Genomic DNA, 5,940 nt, shown 5'->3' with positions numbered 1-5,940 from the left:
ACAACGCGACAAATTTCGTCGGAGCAAGTCGCCACTTCAGCGCACATGGGCGGACTTTGGGAGGCCGGTGTGAAGTCTGCCAAGGGCCTACTCCTACGGGCAGTCGGAAGCGCTCTCCTCACCGCAGAGGAGCTGGAGACCGTGCTGGTCGGGATCGAGGCGGTACTCAACTCGCGCCCGCTAGGACCCCTAAGCCCAGACCCAAGCGACGGAGACATGCTGACTCCCGGGCACCTGCTGACAGGTGGGCCGCTCATCGCACCCCCAGCACCCAGGACCCCGGACCAGGAGGGTCTGAGCTGCTTAAAGCGATGGCGGCTTGTCTCGTCAGCCAGGCAAATGTTCTGGCAGCGATGGTCCCGGGAGTATGTGCTGGGATTGCAAATAAGATTCAAGTGGCACCAGGAGGAACCAAACATCAAGGAAGGCGACCTCGTAATCGTCGCCGAGGACAACCTGCCCCCTCAACAGGGGCTCCTCGGAAGGGTGGTCGTTACAACCGCCGGGCGGGACGGAAGGGTCAGAGTGGTCGACCTAAGGACGAGCAGCGGAGCCACGTTCAGGAGGCCAATCCACAAGTTGGCTCTTCTGCCACTGGTTTGAAGCCTTCCAGGCTAAATAAGATATTTCTACCGTCCGGATTCAAATTGCGCAAGTGGTGCTCCAACAATGAGCAACTTCTCCAAGGAATCCCCAAAGAGGATATTGTAACCGATGTAAAATTAGGAGAGACACTAGAGCACTACAGCGTGAAAACTCTGGGTCTCATCTGGATGCCGAAGAAGGATACATTGTGTGGACGAACACAGAAAAGCCAGGCTACACGCATCACCAAACGGGTGGTACGTTCCGAACTGGCCCAAATCTTTGACTCTTTGCACCGGTGGTAGTAAAGGCAAAAATCTTCATGCAACAACTTTGGGAGCTCAAACTGGATTGGGATAACGAATTACCATTACAACACCAAACCGAATGGAAAGAATACCGGGACGACTTACAAACATTGAACAAAATGCAAATTCCCCGGTATATCTACGATGGTAAAATTCCAGTTACCCAAGAACTCCATAAGTTTGTAGATGCATCAGAACGAGCATATGGCGCAGCAGTATATGTACGCGCTACATACAAAAACAACCAAGTGTCAGTAAGACTGCTCTGTTCGAAATCACGTGTGGCGCCGACAGCCAAACAATCACTACCACTGTTAGAACTTTGTGCTGCAGTGAGCTCACAAACCGAGTCCGACAGGATCTGCACATGGACATTACAACGGTTTCAGGATGGTTTTGGAGTGATTCCACCGTTGTTTTATCCTGGATAAACGCATCGTCATCAACATACCATACCTTTGTGGCAAATCGAATAGCCAAAATCCAGGCATTAACAAATCAGTCACAATGGCGTCACGACGTGTCATCGGCCAACAACGCAGCCGATGTCCTGTCGAGAGGAATCGCATTGTGGTGCTCAAGCATTAAGGGCAATCGCAAGACAACAATATTGGATTATCAATGACAAGACAATGGCTAGAAGCATCATCCACAGCTGTGTTAGATGCACCAAGGCTAGACCAAAGCTGATACACCAGATCATGGGCAATCTCCTAGCACAACGAGTCACACAAGCACGCCCGTTTCTTAATGTAGGCGTCGACTACTGTGGACCAATCTCGATCCACCATAAGATCCGAGGCAAAAGACCCGATAAGGCGTACATCGCCGTGTTTTGCTACTTTTCCACAAAGGCAGTACACCTGGAGCTGGTAAGCGACCTGACCACAGATGCATTCTTGGCCGCCCTGCGTCGATTCTTAAGCAGACGTGGGAAGTGCCAAACTATTCATTGCGACAATGCAACGAACTTTGTGGGTGCAAACAACCAGCTTAAAGAATTAGAAGACTCTATATTCAGCTCAAAGGCAAGTGCTCTGATCACGAATCATTGCAACAAAAAGCAAGTGGATTTTAAATTCATTCCTCCCAGGGCTCCATCGTTTGGCGGCCTCTGGGAAGCGGCGGTAAAATCAGCAAAAAAGCTGTTGATAACAACCACCAACACAGCCTCATTGACATTTGAAGAACTAAACACAGTGATAATCGAAATTGAAGCAATTCTCAAATCTCGACCCATCACTCCAATGTCAAATGATCCCACTGATACAACAGCGCTCACCCCAGGACACTTCTTGATTGGTGAACCATTGACAACGCCTCCTGACGTCAATACTGATCATCAAGGAAGAACATTGGTCAAGCGCTGGGAATTGGTATCGCGTCTAAAGCATTCATTCTGGAAACAATGGTCTACAGAATACCTCCAAGAATTGCAAGCTCGGCATAAATGGAAGACCGCTTCACCAAACGTACCTGAAGGATTATTAGTTTGGTTAAGAAAGACAACCTTCCTGTAATGAAGTGGCCAATGGGTCGCATCATTAAGACATATCCTGGACAGGACAACCACGTACGAGTGGTTGACGTTAAGACAGCATTTGGCGTATACAAGCGCCCGATCACTCGTCTAGCGCCGCTCTTTCCAGAAGATGTGGCAATCAAACGTTCCCACAACGTGATCAGTGACACCACGGAGATTGATGAGCCACCCACACAGCGAACAACAAAATTGTCACCTACATTAACATCAACATTAGTGGTGCTGTTGCTCATGCTTCCATTAGCATTGTCACAGTCAATAAATGTGACACAATTCGCAAACAAGCCTGGAATATTCTATGAGAAACTTGGAACATCAAGAATAGCAACGTCTGAGTGGACCATGATCGTATACTATGACTATTGGAAGGATATGCAACTAATGTCTGCTGGAATTTCAGAGTTACGATACATGTGCCCTGAATTAAAAAATGTTCCGGCATGTAACTCCATAGTTCAACACTTTCAACATGTGCATTACGAGCTACAAGCAGGAAGCGTTTTACTGAAAAACTCTCGAAAACGCAGATCGCCGCTGGACATTATAGGAAATGTAGCAAGCAGTCTTTTTGGTGTTCTCTACGCAAAACACGCAGAAGAGATGACTCAAGTAATTGAGAAAGTGAAAACCAATGAAGACTTTCTACTACATCTGCTCCAAAACCAAACATCAATTGTCGACGCGACAATAAACGTAGTCAGAAAAGACAATGTAACAACTGATAATCGCCTAAAAGTTTTGGAACAGCATATGGCTACTATCAACCGAGAAAGAGGGTCATATCACAGCGATCATCTGACTCAAGCGTACTTAGGACTAATAGCACAATTAACCCTGCTCACAACAACTCTCCAACGAATGCAGACCGACATATCTGATGTCCTAATCGGTATTCATCATCGGAGAATAAGCTCCACGCTGGTGTCTCCCGAGCAACTAATAGACCAACTAGACCAGATACGGGATAATTTGCCACAAGATCAAATGCTGCCGGTCACAACGAAGGAGGTGATTCAACTATACAGAATCATGCGAGCCGAAGGAACCCCGACTGCAAAACACGTCATCTTCAAGCTGACGCTACCGCTGGTCTCAACAGCTCAGCTCGAAGTTTTCAGCATCATCCCAATTCCGTTTTGGGATTCAACAAGCTGGAGTCTATTTGACCTCAGAACCACCATAGTAACGGTGAAAATCCACCGAGACCAGTTCATGGGCACTACCCAAGAAGAATTCCGACGTTGTCTTAAAGTACACAACGAGGAGTTAATCTGCTTTGACCATCAGACGATCTTCAATGTGGACAATTGCTGTGAAAATCCACCGAGACCAGTTCATGGGCACTACCCAAGAAGAATTCCGACGTTGTCTTAAAGTACACAACGAGGAGTTAATCTGCTTTGACCATCAGACGATCTTCAATGTGGACAATTGCTGTGAGTTTCAACTGTTTAACAATAAAACAGAAACACTCTGTCAGGTAACACACACAAAGGATGACACGGTGTGGCTAAAAACTCAGCATCCAAATAAATGGATCTTCGCAACGCATTCTACAACTAAACTTCAAGCAGTATGCAACGGAGTTCCGACAACCATAACACTGAAAGGAACTGGTCTACTCTCCATATCCCCTGGTTGCACTGCTCGCATTACTGAAGTAAGCATCAGCACCTTCAGCACCACAATTAGCGAAGTAAAATCGACTTACACTCGGTTTGGCGACGTGAGCCCACCGAAGACATCACCCTCGCCATTAATGTGGCAACTGAAGAACCAGACATCAGACTTTCATCAAGAACTTGATGATCTACGCCAGCAACTATCAACCATCAATCATCACGAGCTGCCACACCATCTCACCACCGTGCAGCACCATCAACTCGCGGCTTACGCAACCCTAGCAATATTAATTCTATTGATCATTGCCTTCATTTTCCGGGAGAAGTATCTAATATGGAAACCAAGGCCATCAAATCACGATCCAGCCATGTCATCACCCCCTATACCCCTTGCACGCCGGTTTGCCGTCGACTTGAGCGATGGTTGAACACCAGTTCAACGGCCGGGAGAATGTTCAGCCACAGACATGTATTTAATGAATATTAGGAATATACAGTGCAATCTCATACACAAATACTCATAAATAAAATTGTCCATGTCACTTCATGTGAATGAATATGACGACACGAAAAATACATTAGCAACTAAGAATAGACAATAGCACTTGTATACTCGAACCCACCAAAAGGGATCAAGCAATAAACTATCTACTTTATTGCTGCCAAGTACCTAAGTAAATGCACTGAAATGTAACCCCCGCACAGAGTAAGTGTACCCAATCTAAAAATACACTCACAAGGAGCCTGTGCGTTCCTTCCCATAGAATAAGAGTACCACTGCTAGCTATATAAGGAGATGCATTTGTTCAATAAAACTCAGTATCAGAAAAAGTACCATAGCTGCCTGTCACTCATCTTCCATCGCAATCATCAGGGGCTGTCGCCGTGTCTTCAGATCCTCCCTTGCGCACCGTAGGATACCCACTCCGCAGTCCAACTGGTTCAAGTTCTAGTTGCGACGACCAAACTGTAGACGGTTTATGTACCGAATGCAACCCAGCTTCCTACACACACACACACACACATTAACAACATCTTTCACCTGAACTGCGGTAACATTAATAAATTTTCATTATTTTCGGGGGAAAATTGAAATATCCCCTTGGCTTATAATAGGTTAATCGGAGGATCCAAGGATTGGAAACTATATTGCTATATTTTGGTATTCCGTCGAATATTATTAGCTATATAGAACATTTAACCATGCGCACATAATTTTATCCGATTAATGAATCTATTTTCCACTTGACTTGCTGATTTTTATACCCGATACTCAAAATGAGTATTGGGGTATATTAGATTTGTGGTGAAAGTGGATGTGTGTAACGTCCAGAAGGAATCGTTTCCGACCCCATAAAGTATACATATTCTTGATCAGCATCAATAGCCGAGTCGATTGAGCCCTGTCTGTCTGTCCGTCTGTCCGTCCGTCCGTCCATCCGTCCGTCCGTCCGTCCGTCCGTCCGTCCCGTCCTAGCAGCGCCTAGCAAAGACTATAAGAGCTAGAGCAACCATGTTTTGGATCCAGACTTCTGTGATATGTCACTGCTACAAAAATATTTCAAAACTTCGCCCCGCCCACTTCCGCCCCCACAAAGGACGAAAATCTGTGGCATCCACAATTTCGACGATACGAGAAAACTAAAAACGCAGAATCGTAGAAGATGACTATATCTTCTAGAGTGCAAAATCTCCACCAGATCGTATAATTATTATAGCCTGAATCAAGAAAACAATTTCATTCCTTCTCGCTCTGTCTCTCTCTCTAACACACAGGTTTCATGGTCGGCTTTGTTAATTGCAAAATATGAGTTCAAGGATCTCAGAACCCATAAGAGCCAGAGCAACCAAATTTGGTATCCACACTCCTGTGATATCGGAC

This window comes from Drosophila persimilis, unplaced genomic scaffold (assembly GCF_003286085.1).
Source record: "Drosophila persimilis strain 14011-0111.01,24,50 unplaced genomic scaffold, DperRS2 tig00001010-arrow-arrow-pilon, whole genome shotgun sequence".
In the NCBI taxonomy this organism is placed as follows: Eukaryota; Metazoa; Arthropoda; class Insecta; order Diptera; family Drosophilidae; genus Drosophila; species Drosophila persimilis.
Note: the sequence above shows the minus strand (reverse complement) of the source record.